Source organism: Sorex fumeus, unplaced genomic scaffold, assembly GCF_029834395.1.
Source record: "Sorex fumeus unplaced genomic scaffold, SorFum_2.1 ptg000008l, whole genome shotgun sequence".
Lineage (NCBI taxonomy): Eukaryota > Metazoa > Chordata > Mammalia > Eulipotyphla > Soricidae > Sorex > Sorex fumeus.
Window position 1 is genome coordinate 72,024,530 of NW_026606065.1, and position 24,176 is coordinate 72,048,705.

Consider the following 24,176-nt stretch of genomic DNA (forward strand, 5'->3'; position numbering starts at 1 on the left):
CTCAAGGTCACCTTTTATTTTCAAAGATCATTAGGATCATAGTCTAAAGGAAAATAATAATCCCTTAATGGTTTGTTTAATCAGTGTTTATCAGCTTAGTTTTCCTTTAGAATTGCCATGAAATCTTTAAAATGAGCACTTCCTGATCACAACTAGAGAACATGTCATTTAAGAAGGCCCTAGCTGGGGCTGGAGTGATAGCACAGTGGATAGGACGTTTGCCTTGCATGAGGTCAACCTGGGTTCAATTTCCAGCATCCCATATGGTTCCCCGAGCACTGCCAGGAGTAATTCCTGAGTGCGTGAGCCAGGAGTAACGTCTGTGCAACGCCAAAAAGCAAAAAAAAAAAAAAAAAAAAAAAAAAGAAAAAGGAAGGCCCTGGGCCCTGACATCAGTGTTTTCAAAAGAATTATTGAACTACTGAAAACCTTGGAAGACTTCACTCCTTTCTGAACCTGAAATTCAATTTAGTGTACTTGTTAAACAATAAGTTAAAATCCTGATAAACAACAAAGAGAGTAATGCTGAGATTTAGAGAGGTGGTAGGAACCATTGCTAATCTCCTATCTAATATTTACTAATGCCCTTCACACAAAATTTAGATTTAGATTAGAAAATGTGTCAGTCATCAAGTGTTACTATATAGAGGGCATGGGATTAGTTTCATTGACCTATACCTACCATATTGTCCCCTAAACTTTTTAATAGTCTTTATAGTATGGTATGTCAATTCTCCCTACTTAATGCTGTAATGCTAATATCTATGCTTATATCTGATTGATGAGTTTTTGCCACCTCATTTACCTTTCACTAACCATATACAAAGGATCCTTTATCTTATCACCCTGGCCTATTTCTAGTGTCTTGTTAATGAATAGATCTCCTAAAACTAATTTATAGAGACTACCTATAGCTTAGAATTTCCTATTGTACTGTTTCCAAGATCACGCTTCCTACATGATCCTCCCCTTGAAGGATGTCTGAGTTAGCATACATTTGTGATATTTATTGTGAATCCTCCATATAACTTATGAAAGCATAATGTCCTGCAACCCCAACCTATAATTCACTGTCTTGTCTTTATCAGTTCCCAAACTGTTGCTTTATAAAGTTCTCATCTTATTTTACACTAAGATACTACAATAAGATATTTTATACTAAGATGATTACCACACTTTTGTTTTTTCCTAGAATAAAATACTCCATATATCTTCAAGATCAAGAGCATATGTTGTCATTTAAATAATAGGTTAGTGTTTCATACAGTTCTTTTTAGATGTATCTAAATGAAAAATCCTCAATGTCATATGCAAAACTGCATAATGCCTATGACTCAGCATAAGGCCAATAGTGTCACATAAACTTTGAGCATGGAGAAATAAAAGAAGTATGTAATTTCATTAATTTTCAAGAACATTAAATTCTAATTTAAAATATTGTATTGAGTGCAACTCCCAGTCTTTACTGTCTCTTATAAACTACCTCAAAGTATCAGAAATTTTCCAAAAGTGAGTCATCCTATAATGACAAAAAGAACAGTGGAGGAAATGGCCCCATATGAGAAATCTTAAACAAATATTTAAAGTCATGAGACAGATTTACAGTGTAATTCTAGACATGTGGGAAAACTAAAGACTAAGTAACTATAGGCAGGGAAGTGTCAAGAAACTGGCATGGGCTATACAGAAGTTGAAAAATAAAACAAGTGTTATTATATCCACTTTGTGTAATGCTGACTGCCTGTCCATAACCTACCTGCAAGAAACCTACCTTTTGGTTTTCTCTGTACAAAATTAAAATGAAAGGATATGAGTCAAGGTCAGATGAACAAACTTGTCATTCTAAATATTTTTTTAACTCAGTCACATTCCCACTTGATTCCTAGAAATCTGGCACACAGGCTAATATATACAAAGAAGAAGAATAAAATATTTCACTCCAGTAACTAAGAATTGCAACTACCGGATATTGTTTGCTAACAATGCAGTAAGGTGTTCTGTTGTCTCAACAATACAATTGAGAATCTGCTTATGATTCAACATTGTTGAGTTTGAAGAGTCAAAGGCAAGAAAGGTGGACTTATGCTAGTTGGTAAAAAGCAGAAGTCAGTGGATTCTTCTTTAAAGACTTTGGAAGATAACATAGCCTGGCAAATATATTGACTCTAATCCAGTTAGATTGGGCTGAACTTCTGCTCTATAGACCTGCAGGATAATAAATTTATACTTTTTAATCAAGTTTTTGGTAATTTATTTGTGCTAGTAGTTGTTGGATATTAACCTTGTTTCAGGCTTCACCAGTAAAGTGCCCCTTTTCCTCCCCAACAGAGGTCTTTTCAGTGCTTTTGTGAGCACCCCTAATTCCATGAGTTTATCTTTAACCTTTCCTTTGTGTTTTACCACTTGTTACAATTCTCCAAATCATTTTTGTTTACATAAGCTAAACTATATGTGATTCTGGACATTGTGTTTGAAGTGAATTACTTGCTTTTCTATATCCCTTATGCTTTTAATATTTTACAATAGAGCAGTGTTCTTTGCTTAAACACAGAAAGGCCATTAATGCTCCTAAAATTTGGGAGTTGATTGTCTCTGAAATATATTTACTCTTGGACATCCATCATAATTATTGACTCCGACTTCAGTTGCCATAGTTCCTAATATCCCACAAAGGGAGGTGCTGCTATGGGACTGCGATGAACCCAGGGCCAGAGAAGAAGCAACCCCAGGATCAAAAGGGGAGAGTTTGGAAAGCATATAAGCATGGTCTTGATGCAAGCTGTCATGACTTAAGAGATAGGATTCCAGTGGGAATGGACAAGATGAACTGGCCTAAGGACTTAGTCTGGAATTTATGGTAAAAGCCTTGCTTGCCTTGCTTGCCTTGCTTGCCTTGCTTGGAGCCCATAGAACTAAGTTTTGGAATCTATATCTCTTACTGTGCTTATCCAAATACTGCAAGTATTAATAAGAAGTAAACTTAATTTTTTTTTTTGCTTTTTGGGTCACACCCAGCAATGCACAGGGGTTACTCCTGGCTCGGCACTCAGTAGTTACTCCTGGAGGTGTTCAGGGGAACATATGGGATGCTGGGAATCGAACCTGGGCTGGGAATCGAACCTGGGTCAGCCGTGTGCAAGGCAAACGCCCTACCCGCTGTGCTATCTCTCCAGCCCCTAAACTTAATTATTTAATACGCATAGCTAAATGGGAAGAGAAAAGAAAGATAGATGTCCTGGGGGTAGAGAGCATCTCCTTGAGATAATCTCCCCAAGATAATGGCCTCCACTGAAATGCTTTCCCTCTGTAAATGATCAGTCACACCTCCATTCAGTCCTATACTTTGAACCCCTTCAGGTGTTCTATAAGTATGCTGGCAGCTCTGCACTAAATGGGTCATTTTTAGCATCCGCCTGTGGTCCCCCATCGCTTTGTATCTCTGCTGGGGAAGTGGTTCTTGGCCACCAAAGGCATGTGTCATGTGCTCCCACACTTTGTGAACTCACAAGTAGTAAGGAAACTAATACATCCACCCTCTCAACCCATCATTCAAAAAGTCCACCTGTACCTAGCGTTTTCAATATTCACTTGCCCCATTGAAAATGTGAATGGGCATTTTAAAATGCAGGGAATTTAATGGAAATCTTTCATATGAATGGAAAAGAATGAGGACCAAAAAAAAAAAAACTATGTTGAAGAATAGATAAAAGAACAGCAAAACTTGGAGTAAGTATAACTGAAATTGCTATGAGAATATTTTCCATTCTATAAAAACAGAATTGTTATGCAAAATACCTTAAAATTTACCTTGAGAAAAATTTAAGTTATTTTTATCTATTGTCTGGGTAATTCTCAAAAGACAAAAGAAAAATACCAAAAATAAAATGTAGTATTGACTAACTTAAGATAGTAATTCTCCTATCCATTGTCTTATACAATTCTGGTGTAAAGGAAGCTCCAGAAAGAGGATCAGAGAAAATAAAAGAAGCAAGTTAGATTGGTTCTTTTAATAGCGTTAGATTAAATGTAAAATAACAATCTAGAAAGAAAGGATTTATCAAGGATATTGCATAATTGGTGAAAAACAATACACAAAAAAATGCAGTCAGAAAATTTCCAAATATTTAAGACTTAAAAACTGGATTTTGGGAAAAAGAGAAAAAATATAGCAGTCATATGCTTATTTTTAACATACATTAAGGTAAAGGTAAAGGCCCTCCCGTTGATCGTCGATTTGCTCGAGCGGGCCCAGTAACGTCTCCATTGGAGACTTTGTTGTTACTGTGTCTGGCATATCGAATACTCTCAGTAGCTTGCCGGGCTCTCCAATAACATACATTAGACTTCATAAAGACAAAAAGTTGAATAGTGATAATTTCAAAATTTGGAGGTATTGTAATTCTCAAACTAGAATTCTAAACCAAGTTAAACTTTTCATCATGTGTGATCTAAGTGGGCTGGAGTGATAGCACAGCGGGTAGGGTGTTTGCCTTGCATGCGGCCAACCCGGGTTCGATTCTTCTGCTCCTCTTGGAGAGCCCAGCGAGCTACCGAGAGTATCTCACCTGCACGGCAAAGCCTGGCAAGCTACCTGTGACGTATTTGACATGCCAAACACAGTAACAAGTCTCACTATTTTACTGGGCCCACTTGAGAAAATTGATGAACAACAGGAGGATAGTGATATCACTCCTTGCAGGGCTTGGGAGAGCTATGGGCTGCTGAGGATCAAATCGGGGAGGGCTCATGCAACCTGCTGAACTGTCGCTCAGGCTCCAGATTATGTAATAGTTTAACGTATTGAAAAGAAATGTGTATTTCTCTGGTAGGGTTTGGGGCTGAATACTAATAGTGACAAAAATTAATCAAAGATAAGCAAGGCAATTATTACCTCCAGGTTTAACAGAAGAGTGTTTGAAGAAAATAAAGTCCTAGTGAATTGAATGACTTAGCACTGAATAATATTTACATTGGGTTAATACTGCAAACACAAGATATTGCTTTAACCCAAAACTGTTCTGAACATATAAAATGCAGAGGAAGCAGGAAATGTTGGTGGGTATATACTGATGTGCATTGACCGCATGTTCATACATGCTTGCTTGCTCACTAAGTGGTTTCTGAGCTCACAGGCTGGCTACTAGAATTCAATCCAGACCTCCAGACTTTTAAAGAAGAAAATAAGCCTACTCACTGCTCTCCTCCTCTTTCTCTCCCTCACTCTCTCTCCTCTCTTTCTCTTTCTCCTTCCCTCTCCCCCCTCCTTCTCTGTATATATACATATATATATATACCTTGTTTTGGCATATCGAATACATCACAGGTAGCTTGCCAGGCTTTGCCATGTGGGCCAGTTACTCTCAGTAGCTTGCTGGGCTCTCCGAGAGGGGCAGAGGAATTGAACTCAGGTCGGCCATGTTGGCTGCTTACAAGGGAAATGCCCTACCCGCTGTGCTATGGTTCCAACCCATACATATATGTATATATACATACATATATACAACTGTCTCTGTATCACTTGAGCAGGCGCCAGTAATGTCTCTATTCCTCCCAGCCTTGAGGTTTTAGTAGCCTCTTCTTACTCATCTTTTCCCAATGATTGGAGGCTCTTTCAGGGTCAGGGGAATAAGACCTGTTGTCATTATTGTTTTCGCATATCGAATACACCATGGGGAGCTTGCCAGGCTCTGCCATTGCAGGCGGGATACGCTCAGTAGCTTGCCAGGCTCTCCAAGAGGTATACACAACAGAAGTATACAACTTTGAAAATCCAAGTAAATTTTAGAAATAAAAATAGCTTCTAACTTTCTAACAGTTATTGGAGACCAGAAAGATAGCCTGGCACTTTACTTGTGTGCAGCCTACGGGGGCACAATCCTCTGCACAGCATTTGGTCCCCCAATTATATCAGCAGGTATTTCTGAGTTTAGAGCTGGACTAAGCCCCGGGCACTGCTAGGTAGCCTCTCAAAAAAACAAAAGAAAATGTTCAGCATAATTCTTATTTCCTGTGGTAACTGGGAACGAGGCATAAGAATGGAGGACCACAGGCCACCCCAGGGGGCAAGGGGTGTCATCCCTCCGCCTGCTTCCCCCTGGCAGCTAGGTGGCCGTCATCCTCCAGAGGCCATTGACAGTCAGGTTTGGGCCCACAGTGACGAGACATTTTGGGCCTCACAAGATGGCAGTGGAGCCGGTCCTGTCCTCCTCACCCCAATGAGACCCCAAGTCATCACCCATGAACAGCCTTTCTGGCTTCTGATGAAGCTGCTTAACGGCCATGATCCCAGAAATTCAGGAACAAATCTTGGAACCCAGCAGGTTTTGGCAGAGATCCCTCCAGATTTAAGTGTTAAAATTTCAGAATTTCAAAATTGCGCAGCCACTACTGCTGGCTTGCAACATCATATGTTATTCTTAACCAGCAATAGAAAACTGTTGCCTTTTCAGCAGATCTGAGTGTTGGGGTAAAATCTCAAATAATAATGGTGGGTCTGGTGTCAAAATATTGAATGTGATCAAAATAGAAAGAGAGAGTAACGTGGAAATCATCTGCCCCACAGGTAGGGGAGAGGTGTGGGATGGGGGTATACTGGGGTTGTTGGGGGTCGAGAATGGGCACTGGTGAAGATATGGGTGTTTCATTGTATGACCAAGATTTAGACCCAAAATCTTTGTGACTGCTCTCATGGTGATCCAATAAAAAAAAAGTTATAAAAAATGAAAAAAAAAAAGTAAGGTGGAGTTCATGCACAATTCAATCAGCTAATCAGTGGCTGAATAAATAGCAGTACTCCTACATAAAAAAAAATGGAGGACCATATGACTGGTTTCTATGAAAATACTTAGATTATATTATTCTATAAGCAAACTTTATATAGAGAAAGTCTGTTCTTGGAAAGATGCAGTTAAGATAATAATGGACAGTTCAGCAATGATTTTTCCATGGAAAATTATAATATAGTATATTTTTATATTGGATAATTATAATTGAAATAATAATTTAACAATCAGGAAACACTTTATATATACACATGTTATTAAATAATCAAATAGTCTTAATCTACTTCATCATCTGCCAATGTAATCCACTAACATCCTTCTGATAATAAATTAATGTTGACTTTCAAATTTAATGAGTTAATTACAATAGTCATCAAGTTCAGTAGAATAGTCATCAACTTAATACTGAAATTCAAAATGAAATTTAAACTCTGTTCAAGTGTCTAAAGTATACAATTAAGCAATTATTGGCCTAGGAAGTACACTCATACATATAGATACTCTTGTCATGAAAATTATTTAGATCTATAGCAATTTTCACTGTGTTTTACTGATGTGACAAACAAGGGTCTTTAGTTGTACTCATTATTTTCTAGTATTTTGAATATTTTACTCACATTAATTACAGTATCCCACTGCTGTATCAGACAACTTCTCTACATAGACAACTTCCGATTTTTCACAAGTGAATAGAAGTGATTCTTCATGCATATATTTCACTGCACGCAATATCTACAAGTACCTTTCTAAAAATTAACCTGCTGGTTACAAATAATTTGTCAACACAACTTGAGAAATTATGTAGCCACAGCAGCAGTATTGTATCAATCACTGGATTGTTGTGCGTGCATGTTGGAAATTGCTGAAACTCAAATTTTAATTTTCTTCCTTCCTTCCTTCCTTCCATCCTTCCTTCCTTCCTTCCTTCCTTCCTTCCTTCCTTCCTTCCTTCCTTCCTTCCTCCTTTCTTTGTTTCTTTCTTTCCTTTCTTTCATTTCTTTCCTTCTTCCCCTCCCCTCCCCTCATCCTCCTCTGCTTCCTGTGCCTCTTGCCACATCTGACTGTACTCAAGGTTTACTTCTGAATCTCTGCTCAGAGATCACTTCTGGTGGTGCTCAGGGGACCATATGCATGATAGGGATTAAACGTTTGTCTGCTGTCTGAAAGGAAAAAATGTCTTATCTGTTGTACTATCTGGCTCTTTAACTTCTTTATTGAAGTAGGGAAACCTTTTTTCCCAGGTGAGTGGAATAGAAAAAAAATTATTATTTCTTGATCCAGTTTACTAGTAATCCAAACATGAAAGCTTATAACTATCTCATGGTGATTCAATAAAATTAAAAAGAAATCTACTAGTAACAGAATTTATACACTTAGAGTACCAGAATTTTGTTACATGATATAAATTTACTTTACTAATTCATAGATTGCAAAAATTTGTTTCTAATTTGCATCAATTACATTAAGGAAGTTAGGGGGGATTTAGTAAAATGAGTTCTAAATAAGTATGTAAAATTCTACTGTGAATTTTACTTTAGAAGATCTGCATCCAATTCCTTGGTCACAGACATGTCCTTCGTATTTTCCAATTCTGTCTATGTACACCAATGTCAGTACAACTTTTCATTTGTCTAAGAAAAAGATATTTTAAAGTTTCATTATTCATAAATTTATTTTCCAATATGTAAAGATTCTCAAAAAGAAAGAAAATATCCTCACTATTGGAGCTTGCAGTCAGTAAAATAATGGTTTACATTTTATATTTAGAGCTAGCACTATTTCACAGATTCATTTGTGTCTTCTGAAAAGTCAACTTCTTCAAGATATCAGAGTCAGGATTAGAATACAGAGCAACACAGTATTAAAGTCATTAAAAAACACCCAAGCCCAGGGATATGGTGCCCCCAGCAGGTCAACCTGTACCTGAGGGGCAAATACATAAGCAGCCAGATGGTGCCTTCAGGCTTCCTGATACTCCAAAATTTTCGTTGTGCCTTTGGCTGGACCCCAACAACTTGGGATCAAGTTTATCAAGAAATCAAATGGCCAAAAGTTAGGTATATGGGAGCCACACACAACCTCCAGCTCAGCTACATAAACTCTTTTATTGGCCTTATTTCAGAGACTCATAAGTAAATATTGAAAGAGACCAAAAGCCACAATTAATCTTGAACCAGAGCATGGCTAAACTGACTGGGGTAAATCAGAAGGGAGCAGTTTGGCCTGGTGCCTGCCCAAGCAGAGTTGCTTACTTCCACAAATTGCCGCCATAACCCAGGCCTGACTCCACTGTCTCAGGACCAATCTTACCAAGACATAATCTGCTGAAAATTCGGATAAGTGGTTTTTGTGATAGAAATCTCCAGGCTTTCTAGGAGTTGGGGTGGGCTACCTCTCCCCACCTCTCTGTACTTCTGGAAGCCTTGGCAGCCACATCCACACCCTAAAGCTGCTACTCACTTGAAAAGCTGTTCCAGCCTTACCATCCAAATAAAAATACGGAATGTTCTGAAAAAACACCATGACCTCTTGTCTGCTGTGTTGCAAACCATAATGCACAAAAGGAAAAGGAAAGAGAGAGCCAGAAGGAAAGTACCTCCCATAGAGGATGGTTGGGGGTAGGGGGCGGGGTGTTGGGGGATGGTGGTTGGGAAACAAGGGACATTGGTGGTGGAAAATGTACGCTGATGGAGAGATGGATGCTGGATCATTATATGACTGAAACCCAAATATGAACACCTTTTGCAATGGTCTATTTCATGAATATTCACTTAAATCATTTTTAAAAAGTAATGTAGAGTCCTTGCCCAATTAAATCAGCTTAATCAATGGCTGAATAAATAGTAGTTATCCTACATTTAAAAAAAAAAGCCCTAAACAGTTGGAAATGCTATTGGCTTCAGTAAGGGAACTCCCTGGAAATTGTCCAGAGGACTAATTTTCATTTTTGTGTGGGAATAGTACGACAGACAGTTTCTACTATAAATAATTCTAGCCTTAGAGATATTTTATCCAGAAGAAAAGGCTAATAGAAATATTTAGTTCTAGAGGTCAGGATATAGTATAGTGGTTTGATTATCCATATCAAATGATTTCCAAGTTTACTGGATACAGATATGAATATTTCCTGAGGGTTCTGAGTATCCCAGGGACTTACAAGCATAATTAGCAACACATTTTTGGCCCCTTGTATTGAATTATGAGACTGTCGAATCCTCCATTCCCCGGGCTCCATGCGTACTGCTGGGGAATACCTCCACAATTAATGAATATTTTGCAAAGAAATGACTTGTTTTAACTTTTCAAGTAAATATTCATTTTTATTAAAAGGTTACTTTATTTTTATTTTATATTTTGTATTTAAGCATCTGAAATTACTATGAAGATGAAAAATCTAAAATTAAGTTATAATAAGCAAGACCATACTCCCTCTGAAAGTAACAAGAGTATTTATGTTCCAGAACTTATTTTTTGACTACAGATAGCACAATGACAATATCTAAACAGTGTTTTTCTGGATATCTGGCTTCTCAAATGACATTATTTTTTATGTGGATACTAATTATATTGAATTAAGAGACCATCTTATTCTTGTGGCCAAGGAAATAGTTCTAAGGGCTAGGACTCATGTTTCACATGCAGGCCTGCAAGATGTTTCCCCACAGTTTGTCCTAACACTGCTGAAAGTGGAGTAGTCCCCAAACACCATGCCTATTGGATTTATTTATTTTTATTTTTAAAACTATTTTAAATTCCAGTATCATAGTTTACAATACTGCTAAAGTCATTTTATAGATGCAGAGGTACTACACCGTACACTACTCTAAAATATTAATTTAGGAGACACTGAAATTCTTATTTTCAATGATTCAAAAAAGGGGGGAAGGAAAGAGAAAAACAATGGGAGTAGGGGAAAAGGGAAAAAAATGGATGACATTTCTGATAAGCTTACATTTCTAGAAAGATTGAAAAGGAAGACAGGAGATACACTCTTTTGAGATAGCTACCCCATATCGACCATTAAACATGACTCTGGCAAACCTCAAATCAACCCCACTAATTTTGAAAAGAGTACAAAGAAAAGTCATATGAAAGAAAATCTTTATCTTTCAAACCACTTTTTTTTGTTATGTACAAAAATATGTCACAGCTTTGCTAAAAAAAAAAAGAAATAAAAGGGAAAATGGGAAAGAAATTAATTAACAGGGAGATTTGTAAAAAGAAGTGCACTCTTCCTGATCCTGGCAATTCCCCAAACGGTGTGGACCTGCTGTGTTAAGAGTTACAGCAGGAGTCTAAGGAAATTTAGTTTAATCCATTGCAAGTTATAATAGCATAAGTAATTTGGCCAAGTGTAGACTTCACATTAGACCTGACACATGGGTTGTGCCAATTGTCCCTGCAAAAAGAATCCTGGCTGAGAGTCCACACTCAGAGGGAAAAACTTCTTCCTCACTGAGACCACTCAGCTTCACACTCTGAAATAGACCACATCCTCTGGGAGGATGAATACAATTTCTGTTTGGTCTACCCAAAAGAGGATGCCTTTTGGCATTGCATCTAAAGACTTTGTGATAGCAGTGGGTCCTGATTTAAATTCCTAGAAATGAAACAGTGCCAGAAACAAAAGAGGAATAATTAATTAGAGTACAAAGATATCTATTTCCAGATAATCTGTCTCCAGCTTATTTGCAAAAATGCAACACTCATAAAAAGTAACAGTGGCAGTGGCCAAAATAGAGAATTTGGAGAAAATAGGAGATACTGTGGCAATATTTATGTAGCTATGCCACACAAAATAGGCTTCTTTGTATGGGATGGAGCTAGGATATCTGTTCTGTCGGGTGTACGTGCTGTTTCTACAAGCCCTGTGCTTGTTCTTCTATCCCCTGTTCTGTGAATTAGTTGCATGCTCAGATGCATGGCAATTTCTCTTAGCTGAATATATATTCTTGCTTTAACTACGCTGCTCATAATTGTAGACAACCAGGCTATGTATTTGATGATTGAGAGGAATTATGCATTCAGATGTATGAGTGTATGCCATACAAACATGAAAATATGTGCAAACTCTTTATACATATGTATGCAGTTGTATGCATGTAATATTGTATATTTGTGCATATGCATATGTGCATGGATCTTATTTTTGGATATTTCTTTTGTTCTAACCAGCAAGATTGATGTTAGAGGAAATAATGTTGTAGTGATGTCCATTTGGTATGACAGAAAGAGTCATTCTGGGATCAAAAATTAACCAAATTGTGGTTCGTGTTTAAAAGAACAGCAAGGGCCAGAAAGATAGTACAGAAGGTAAGGGTTTGGCCTTGGATTCAGGTTCAATCTCCATCACCCCATTAGATCTCCTCCAAGTTCCAGGAGTGATCCTTGAGTGCAAAGCCAGGATGAATCCCTGAGCATGTTGGTTGTACCACCAAAACCAAAATTGTAGAACAAAATTCTATTTATACACTATCAAATAGATCAAGTAAAAGACTAATATTTGGAAGATAGTTCCTCAATCACAGAAAGTTTAACATCTAAAATACAACCTAAGAACATTCTACCTCAATTTTCTGTGATAATTAACCACAGATAATTTCAATTATAGTTGACAAATAAAACAACAAAAAAAGTTAACTTTTCAGTCAATAGTAAATTCTTGGGAAGATATCTGTTAAACTTTTACATGAAGTTTCATTTAATCTTTTCAAAACCAATCCTGAGTAGGTAAAATGTTAAAAGAAAGGGAACTTCAAAATATAGAAATTGTTAGCCTCAAGTGCCTTATCAAAAGACATCACTTTCTAATTCTAGTTGTCTGAATGAATTTCATACATAATTTTGTAAAACACCTATTATAATTTACTAACATGTTTAAATTGACAGAAAAGCATATATTTATATTCATAATTTGAGAATAATATTTTGCACATTAGTACAATTTATTCTATGAAAGATAATGTGATCACCTTAACATGTCAACCTATGACTATAAAGAATTAGGCAACTACGGATAAACTGAACATGTGTCTAAATATAGAAAATCTTACCCAATCAAGCATAAGTAAAATCTGCCACAATCATTTTTGAATGTTAAATGTCAGCAGTGATGGATATTTATACAGAAAAGTAATAAAAGGTGGAACAGTGACATTATGGATCAAAGTTTTTCAAAATAACATTGATATGTTTTGACAGAAGGAAGAAATACTTAAATACTTTAAGAAAAATTAAAAAGTAAAAAACAGAAGGAACTTGTCCTTGTTCTGTAGGGAACAGCCTGGAGGTCAGCATGCTTATTTATTCATGAGTGAGAATTATTTGTCAATTATGTAGAGCATTGCTTTCTATTCAGGGTGCCAAGGGACCCATGGGTGGCCCTGGAGGGACTATTGCTTCCATAGAGTCACCAGTCAGTTGTTTTAGCTAATCATGTAAAACAGAAATGACTAAATTTTGACAATCCAGTGGACACAATTTCTATTCACAGTTATCCCTTGGGTTGAATCTTATTTGAAGTATCATGCAATTTCACTCTGTTTTATTAATCAAAAACATCAATAAATTTGTAGAAAAATGAAGTGATAAGAACATAAAACCATTTAAAGTTTTAGGAAAAGTGAATTGCAATTATGAAATTTATGATCTTAGAATGTTATGATAAAGGCAGTAATATCCAGAATAATATGTAACTGACCCAAGATTGTCACAAATAAATATGAGGGACTAGTTAATTATGTAAAATAAAATTTATTTTTTTGTCTTCTGTGCTTGATAAAATTGTAACAAAGAATAGTACTTAGAGATTTAAAGTAAATTGTTAAACTATAAATACATTTAGATTAAAAAGTCATAAGTGACAATTGCTTACTTTAAGCCAGGTATTAATCAGAAAATTGTTCTAAAACCAAAGTATCCTTTAAAAATTCCCATTTGTTTATATAAACACACACACACACACACACACACACACATACACACACACACACGAACTCACGGCTGCTTCTCCTGAAGGGAGCATAAAATGAGACTCCCATGACCATGCCACCAGTCTCCACGCTAGGCTGTTTTCACTTAGGGCACCTCAAAAGGGTGTGGGTGAGAGTCCTCCCTGCCCCAAGGCACCCAGATCCGGCAGTCTACCTCCACTACCCAACCACCGCCATGCTCCAGGCAGCTTTACCCATGCTTGGGCAGAGCCTCACATATAAGTGAACATATTCCTGGACTGCGTGGCCACTTTTGTGGCCGTGCAACACATCATAAGACACTCCCTACCCATTTTCTATAATTACCACACCATATTTGATGGGGTTCAGATAGTAGGCAACAAATCATAGAGGGAAATATATATATATATATATGTCACATGGCAGATATATATATATATAAATATATAAGTATATATATATATATCTCACATGGCAGAGCCTGGCAAGCTACCTGTGGTGTATTCGATATGCCAAAATCAGTAACAATAACAGGTCTCATTCCCCTGACCCTGAGAAAACCTCTAATATTCTAGTTTTGGGAAAGACGAGTAAGGAGATGCTACCAAAATCTCAGGGCTGGGACAAATGGAGACATTACTGGTGGTGCCCGCTTAAGTAAATCAATGAACAACGTGATGCCAGTGTTACAGTGATATGTACACATACACACACATATAGGAAATTTAAAACTAGAGTTTCAGTTACTCACCCAAAAGTTTTCAGCAAGCATTTTATTTTATTATTATTATTGTCATTGTTATTATTATTATATGTTTTCGAGCCACACTTAGCAGTTTTCAGTGTTTACTCCTAGCTGTGTGCTCGGAGATCACTTCTGTAAGTACTCAGGGGACCATATATGGTATTGACAATTGAACCTGGGTTGGCCACTGCAAGGCAAATGGCTTACCCAATTTTCTATCTCTCTAGCCGCAAGAACAGTATTTAAATTATTTTATTTCATCCAAAATTTGTAATTTTTTTTGGTGGTGGGAGAGCTTTCAAACAGTGCTATCCCCTTAACACTTAACCCTAGGGACCTCTCCTGGCAATTCTTGGCTCATATCAGACCAAGTGGCCGGTTGATTCCTAGGACTGGAGGATGCTGAATGCCTGGGCATCTGCACACCAGGCTCATCCTGGTAATGCTCAGAGCCACCAGGGCCACTCATGGAAGTGCTTACAGGCCTCCAGTGCTATGCCTTGCAGTGTTCAGAGGACCCTATGGTACCAGTGGAACTTGGCCCCTTTACTGTTTCTCTGGATCTAAATCTATAAACTTTTATTCATTCATTTGTGTTTATTTATTTTTGTTTTTCAGGTTAGCAGTACTCAGGGATTATTCCTGGCTCTGAGTTCTCAGGCCCTTGGGTCTGCCAATAAAAACAAAAACAAAACCAAAAATTTTCATGTTGATAAGTGCAATGAAAGAAAATTTATTTCAATAGTGCAAACTGTTGCTGGGAAATTTAATTTCCTGCTTTCAGTTTATTTTTGGTTGCATACTTGGCTACATTGTTTTCTTGTATGTTCCTTGAGGATCATATCTGAGTAACTTTATATTGTGCATTGGGAAGGGCATATCCAGAGATTCTTAGTGTTTACTCTTGACTTTGTGCTCAGGTATCAATCCTGGCAGGGCTGGGGAAACACATGGAGTGATGAGAATTGAACCCAGGTCGGTTGTGTGCAAGGCAATCTCCCTACCTAAAGTATTATTTTTCCAGTATTCATCACCTCCTCCACCCAACTTTATATCTTTTGAAGAACAATGCAGCTCCAGTATCTTGTAATATTCAATAATAAATTCACCCTATGTAGCAAAATTCCCATTGGGATGCCTGTGCATCTGTCCAAACATATGATAGCAGTTCACTTGTCATCACATCAGGTAGCCTCACAATTCTAAAATTGGTTATTAATACCCTGTAGTTCATCTCTCCATGCATCTATCACTGGTAAAATGACACCAACATAAACCTTTCCAAATTATTCAATAAGTATATCAACTAGCCACATTTCCATCTTGTTTCATGAATAGCTCCTTAGAGTTACTTTTCAAGGGCCACCAAGGAAAAATGCAGACTCATTTTCTGTGGTTTTACCAGTTATTGAGTGGAAGGAGACAGACAAGCTGACAGCATGTGTTGCTTAATACGGTTGCTACCGAGCTAGTGTCAAAAGTAAGCCAGTGTCTTATTACTCAGATAACAATGATAGAATATTTTTTTCTGGTTATGAGAATGTGGTCATAATTTAATGAAGCAAGTCATTTCTCCAATGCTTTTCTATTTTGTTAAACATGCCTGATGACAGATGTGAATACTGGAGATCTCAATGCTACAACACCATCAAGGATGCATTCAGATCTCCTAGAAACATGGATCTCCTAGACACATTGCAGTCTTTCATTACTCTAGCAAATGAAAATGTTTCATTAGATTCATTCTTTGGACTAGTTAGGGTGACTACAGATTTCACAACGAACCCTGAAAATAAAGACTTAAAACTTGCAAAGCTTGTTATCTGATTTGTCAAAATCAAAGCAGAAACAAACTAGTAAATTTTAAAGCAAGTACTATTTTTTTTCTGTCTGCCTAACATTTACCAGTTCCTGTGCTGTGCCAGGGAATTTAAAGTCAAAGGAAACCTGGAATTAAATCCAACACCTAAATTCCTGATAAGAAAATTTCCCCCAAAACACATTAGTCATAAAAGAGCACCAGTTTGCAAATGAAGAGCTTATTATTTGCACCTATGAAATACAGCAAGCTTCCCATGCTATATTTGATATGCCAAGAACAGTAACAAGTCTCACAATGGAGATGTTACTGGTGCCCGCTTGAGTAAATCGATGAACAATGGGAGGACAGTCCTATGACATAGAGAAAATATGTTTAAATAATTCTCCTGCCAGGATTTGTTCTAAAGATCACTATACGTACATCACCTTGGTTACCACTAAGTGGCACGTATACCACTCATTTAGTGTTTCTCCTGTCAAAAATCAATTTCACAACTTACAATATACAAAACGCATAGTGCTTAGAAAAGAATGGGCTTTCATATAGAATGATCGTTCTTGTTCAATACAAAGTTTGAAAGAGTTGCATTACAGAGGAACATTGTGTTGATTTGCAGGTAATAAATCTTGTTTGTTATGTTTCTAGCTGAGCTTCTGAATTTAAGAGATATAATACTATTGACCATAAGCAGTTAGCATCCTATATATGAATAAGTTATGCTGTTTTTGTTTGGGTCTATTTATCAGTGTGGGTAAAAGCAATAGAACAGGAGTGAGTAAGTAACTATCATTGCCATTGTCTGTAATAGGGAAAAATAAGGAGGAATGAACAGAAATGTTGAGAGTAAAGTCTATAAAAATTTAAATCTGAACATTACTTGACATATTAATTACAGATTTCAAAATCAATGTGCTTTTATTTTACTAATACAAAATATAGTGATAAAATGACTATATGGAGGGCATAAGATGACTCTTTGTGAGCTGCCATGGGTGAATTTTCTCAGTTCACTCACATTCAAGGAAAGGATCCTGATTGGGTTTCAGAATCATGACTGGATCTCTTGTATTCTGCATAATATATTCTATCCACAAATTGTTTGTCATGTATGTCTAAATTTTGCTTCTATTCCTGGAAGAACTCCTTACTCCATTATCCTCTCCATACTTATTCTATTTCCCTTATTCTGACTCCTAATGAGTGCATCATATAATCTAGTAGATAATATATATTCCAATGTGAAATACTTTATCAGTATTACTTCTGCTTCTACAGATAGATTATCCAGCATATAAATCAAAGGAAATAAAATATGTACATAGTGTGTTCAGTCAATTAATTTCAGAAGAAATAATATTATATTAATTACATTATTTTAATATATAACATTATTATATTCTATTATATACACTGTCACACTGTCCTGTTATTCATCGATTTGCTCGAGCAGGCCCAGTAAAATTTCCATTTTGAGATTTGTTGTTACTGTGTTTGGCATATTGAATGCATCACGGGTAGTTTGCCAGGCTTTGCCGTGCGGGGGAGATAATCTCGGTAGCTTGCCAGGCTCTCTGAGAGGGGTGGAGGAATCGAACCTGGCTCAGCCAGGCTAGCTGCGTGCAAGGCAAACACCCTACCGCTATACTATGGCTCCAGACCTTCTATTATATAATATAACATTATTATATTCTTTTTATGGAGTGATAGCATAGCAGTAAGGAGTTTGCCTTGGGTGCAGTCAGCTCAGCCGAGCTGGGTTCGATTCCTTCGCCCCTCTCAGAAAGCCTGCCAAGCTACCCATGATGTATTCAATATGCCAAAACACAGTAACAACAAGTCTCAAAATGAAGACTATTAAAATGAAGCTATTGTGCCTGTTCGAGCAAATTGATGCACAACGGGAGGACAGTGACAGTGATATTCTTTTAGGATTTGGATGTTTTTATTGCTTCATTTTATATAAGAATAGTCTTTCTAATGAAAATGTTATGATTTGGTCCTCCTCTCATTCTGGTTGGGTATTTGCTTTTGTTTTAGGAACAAGTCCTTTTAGTTTCTTAGGTTTGGCAAGTACTCACTGACTATTAATCATAGTCTCTCTCCTACAAAGATAAACTTCAGACCATCCTGAAACCACAAAAACAGGTTCTATCATTCTTTGGATGTTGGCCCTTTGCCAACTTCCCAGCATCCTTGGGATACTACTTGGGTTATAATATAGTTACTCCAATAGAGGTTCATTTTCCCTTAGGGTTCCCCATAGTATTAAAAAAGGGTACAACAAAGGGAAAAATCTAGGAGTCACAAATTAAAGTAATTCACCACTTATTGCATATAGAAACACAGATGAAGTTTAAGGGGTGGGAAAAATGTGATAAACTTAGTGAAGTCTTTACTCTTTCAAATTTTAGGGGTGAGACCATTCAGCATATCCTTTCTTAACGATTAACTTTCTGCTTTCCTAATTCTTATTTTAGAATTCCCAGGTGTTTTCCGTCTTTCAATTTTTTTTGACGTTATTAAAGTAACATGGCTACAATAGTATCAGTGTTTATGCCTTTGGTGTACAACATCACTGCAGCTCCACCTATAGATGAGTGTTTAGCTCACTCCTTATAGATGTACTTCATGTCATAGCTGCTCATCCAGTTCGAACTTTCTCTGTTACAGCATTATACCTAAATGTTAAAGGCATTTTGCTCCTTCTCATCAGCCTTGTGAAATTTTGGAGAATGAACATTTTGATGTCACCATAGTACATGGAAAACAGTGGGAAGGCTGATTTCTGTTTATCCTGTATTTGCTAAATTATTATAATAAGTAAAAGTATCCCTCATCACTCTAAATAGAGACACTGAGAGGTCGTACTTGTTAGTTCATGGGAGAAACTTAATCTTCTCCCTTTCATGTATTTTACCCTTATTATCAATAAATGAAAGATAAATATTCATTTGAATAATAGGTTCATTTAAATTAAAAAGTTGCTAATTTTAAAAAGCATTTTGTTAAAGTTGTTCATGTGTGTGGTTCCTGTGTATTTATTTCTAAATATTGACTATCACTTTTCTATTTATAGCCAATACATGTTGCACTTTGCTATAGTATTGTTTTTTATTTATTCATAGGTTAATGTTACTCATTATTGCCACTTAGCTAAGATTCATTCAGTTCAATTCATTTTTACCCCATCTCCATAAAGATTTCAGAGTTTTAGAAGAAAGTCCAATCCTTCAAAGAATATTAATTTATAAATTTTCTACATAAAATGTCACTCGACATGTTTATATACAGTCTTCTTTACACCCCCCCTCATAAAATGCTCCTACCTTATCTGTCCCCTTGAAATATAAACTATATTATAATGCACCATTATACATAATTATGTAGTTTTGGGCATATACATAGTATTTTTTTCTTTTTTAAGAAAGAAAAACTTGGGGCCAGAGAGATAGCACAGTGAGTAGGGCATTCGCCTTGCACATGCTGACCTGGGTTCGACTCCCAGCATCCCATATGGTCCCTTGAGCACCACCAGGAGTAATTCCTGAATGCAGAGCCAGGAGTAACCCCTGTGTGTGCATCGCCGGGTGTGACCCAAAAAGCAAAAAAAAAAAAGTAATTCTATTAGCATAGATTATTGCATTGAAGAAAATTATTTGTATAACATCCAGCATTGAGCTTTCAATATTTTATTACATCAAGCAGATGAATGAAACAAAATAATAAAATATTTTTCTGGTGAAACGAATAAGGCACATAAATAAAATGTATAAATTAATAAATACATAAACGAATATGGAAAAATATAAAAATTATAGATTAACCAGTAACCTCTTAAAATATAATTGCTGAGTGCTATTTAAGTTTGAATTGTATATTTTTATGTATCTGTGAACTATATTATAGTGACTCACAGTAAATCAAAGATGAAATATTGAGAGAAAACCTTCACAAGTTTTTATAACAATTTTTAGTAATTTTACATCTAATATAATTATATGTAAATAAAAATACCTGGCCTGTGCTCCATTTGGCTTATTTTACTTATTTTGCTTTTATAATGCTTCTTCAGAGACAGGGAATGAGTAGGTTTATATATGTATATCGCTCCAGCCTGGAGCGATAGCACAGCGGGTAGGGCGTCTGCCTTGCACGCAGCCAACATGGCCGACCCGAGTTCGATTCCTCCGCCCCTCTCGGAGAGCCCGGCAAGCTACCGAGAGTAGTCGATATGCCAGACACAGTAACAACAAAGTCTCCAATGGAGACGTTACTGGGCCCGCTCGAGCAAATCGACGATCAACGGGAGGGCCTTTACCTTTACCTTTTATATACATACATAAAATTAGATAGATGTTTAGATTAAAATACACAATATATTATGTTTATACATATGTATAATTTCAAGAGTTAATTTTAACTATGAAGAGTTGAGTTATTATATTGGTACACAGGAGGCCCAGAGGAGTAAATGACTTAGATGTAGTCTGATCCTGAGGGTTAAGGACTGGGAGAGCTAAAGTTGCAGCTCCAGTATAATGGACAGTGGGCTTAAGACATTGGATATAATGATGATGTTTTAGTTCAAGTCTGAAGCCAGGAAGAAATAAAAGAGAGGTTTCTGCTCAAAAGCAGTTAGGCAGGAAGAATTCCCTCTTCTCTGGTGAAGAATCAGACTTCTTTTGTTGTATTTAGACAATTTTTGTTTGTTTTTGCTTTTTCCTTTTTTTTGGGTCACACCCAGCGAAGCTCAGGGATTACACCTGGCTTTGCACACAGGAATCACTCCTGGTGGTGCTCAGGGGAACGTAGGGGATGCTGGGAATCGAACCCTGGTCGGCTGTGTGCAAGGCAAAATCTATTTAGACTTTCATCTTGATGCAGACAGGTAGACAGGGAAGGGTTCCATGGCAATGGAATTCCTAGGAAGTAACACAATCCAATGGCCCAAGGCTGCAAAGAGATCACCTTATGACTCAGAGGCCTGAGAAGACCTACACCTGGCAATAAGAGACCCAGACAAGGATTGATCCCTACCCCCAACCCCACACCCCCTGGAGAGAAGCTATATCCAGAACAAAGATCAGGAAAGGAATTTCAAAGAAAACTGTGAACTACTCCCAACTCTATCTCCTTGGAAACCACCTTACAAATGAACTTTTACCTAGTAGAAGTTCCTCTGGCTGGGTCAGGTTGGAGAAACCCTATAAAAGCCAACTTGAACGAAGGTAATGTGCACACATGTGCACATATGCTGTCTGAGTCTATGTGCTGCCTGTGCCCACGTGGGTGAGCACATGTTGTTCCCAAGCACATGGGTCGCCCACATCTCCCCTTTTGAGATGTGTAATGGGTCACTCTCCAGAATAACTCTTTGGAGAAGCCCATGTTGTCTCTTGAATGTGTTATGCCTAATCTTGTCTCCCTCCTTCCCCTTCCTCAAAACCTCCAAATAAAATCTGTTTTTATTTCACTGTTGTCTACTCCTGAAAATCTTTTCTGTGAAATATGACAAAGATCTGTAAACTCTGGGTAAGGCCTAGGGCTTTCTTTTCCTTCAAAGAGCAATTGCTTACAGTAGCCTGAGTCTACAGCTCCTGGTAAGGACTGGGGAACCTTATGTGATGACTGGGATTCGAAACAGGGTCTCACTAATTTCTCAGACCTCTGTCATTTTTCACGGTTATCTTAAAAGAATATTACGGTATATCACGGTATATCACGGTCCTTCCATTGTTCATCGATTTGCTCGAGCGGGCCCAGTAACGTCTCCATTGGAGACTTTGTTGTTACTGTGTTTGGCATATCCAATATGTCACGGGTAGCTTGCCAGGCTCTGCCGTGCAGGCGAGATACTCTTGGTAGCTTGCTGGGCTCTCTGAGAGGGGTGGAGGAATCGAACTCGGGTTGGCCATGTTGGCTGCTTGTAAGGCAAATGCCCAACTGCTGTGCTATATAGCTCATGTACATTCATATTATGATCCATTTACACTCCAGGCCAACACAATAGCAGTGCCATACTTGTTGCATGTTGAGAAAGTAAGTGAGAAGGTTAGAATGAAGTTTCTAGAAGGGAGGATGTGGGGTAAGGGACAGGAAAAAAAAAAGAATGAGGAGGATTTCTTTTCAACCTCTTCATAATTTGTGCCTCTCACCTTCTGAATATATAATATAAAAATAAATATAAAATTAGAAGATTTAAAAGCTAAATGATCTGAATAAATTCAGACAGGGCTAAGTGAATGTTTACATTGGTGAAAATCAGTTCATCATAATTATTCCTGGGGAGCTGGCAGACTTCAGAATGTCTTTCCTCATTGTATGTGAGAGAACAGAGGTATTTCACGGACATGCTGTTGTAGCAGTGATATATAATCTTATCATTAGGAAAGAGGATGAGAGAAGGTGGCTGTCCTCTATGCCTGGTTGGTTTAATGCTGTACAGAGTTGGTGTTTTATCTCCACTTTAAGAAAGTGTCACCACCTCAGTATATAAGATTTACTCAGGTAAACTTCAGTCCAGTTAAGGCCAGCAGGCTTGTGCATGCTATAAATCAATAAATGAGTTCTTACCATTCCATTAGCTTATGCAATATGCTCCTTGGTTAGTTTAAAAAAAAAAGGGAAATGTATGTAGGTGAAATGAAAGGGGAGAGATGACTGATGAGAGTGGCTCCAATTCTCCCCAATATAATTTATAATTATTTTTTGTTGTGTTTGGGACACACCTGGCAATGCCCAGGGATTACTCCTGCCTTTGCACTTAGGAATTACCCCTGGCACTGCGTGGGGACTCTATGGGAAAATAGGGATCAAACTCAGGTCCGCTGTGCACAAGGCAAGCATATTACTCATACTATCTCTCCAGTTCTCACCAATACATATATTCTTGGGTATTTAATAAGGCGTTTTGTATGTCAGCATGACTATTTATTGATAATTGCATACAGTTCTTCTTTCTGTTATCATCAAAGCATTGAATACATTAAGGAATTTAGTTCAGACTATTTCCAAAAGTTGAGAGAAGTTATTAATAAGTTTAAAAAGTTATTTTTGAAAACTTAAGCTTCTTTGGCCAGTACTTTGGTCTGATGTAGGAATATGCAATACTACTATTAATCTAAGAACAATGTTCAGTATTGGGGAGATAGTTCAAAGGAATATTGTGCATCAAAGCTCCTCTTGGAGCAAACCCTCGGTACCAGGTCAGGCATAGCCCCATGCAAGATCAGAGGTGTCACCTCAAAACAAAACAAACTGAACAAAACCCAAAGAACCACAGGCACTCTTATTTCAATGAAGAATATTTATTTTAAATAGTAAAAATTAAATCAAAAGAATTAGAAGTCGTTTCAAATTAATGTTGGTTAAAGAAAAAAATATTTGAGTAGAGCAGACATGTCCTTCTTAAAAACTGTTTATTGGAAGAAATTAAGTTAATAGCTAATTTCGTTTTTGTACAAGTGCATTGTCTTTCTGCTCCATTATATTTGACAAGCCTTTTCATAGAAGCATGGCTAAGCAAACAATGAAGAACACTTAATAGAACATGGAAGCTAGAAATGAACTAACAATCTATAGCTCCATTTGTTAAGCACCAGCTGATATAAAAGGTAGTTTAACAATTATCACTTTGTAAATCACTGTAAATCTCTTGAGAGAATGGTACTGTCATTTAACTGGACTCATTCTTATCATTCCAATAATATTTAGTAGTAGACATTATCTGAACTGTCTAAAATTTATCTTTCATGTTGTTCCACCTGTTTGCTAGGTCATTCATAAACAAAAGTATCACAGATTGGATGATTTAAATTCTGAAAAATTAATTTTCTGAGAGCTATGGAAGCTGTAGTTGGACAAGGTGCTTAAAA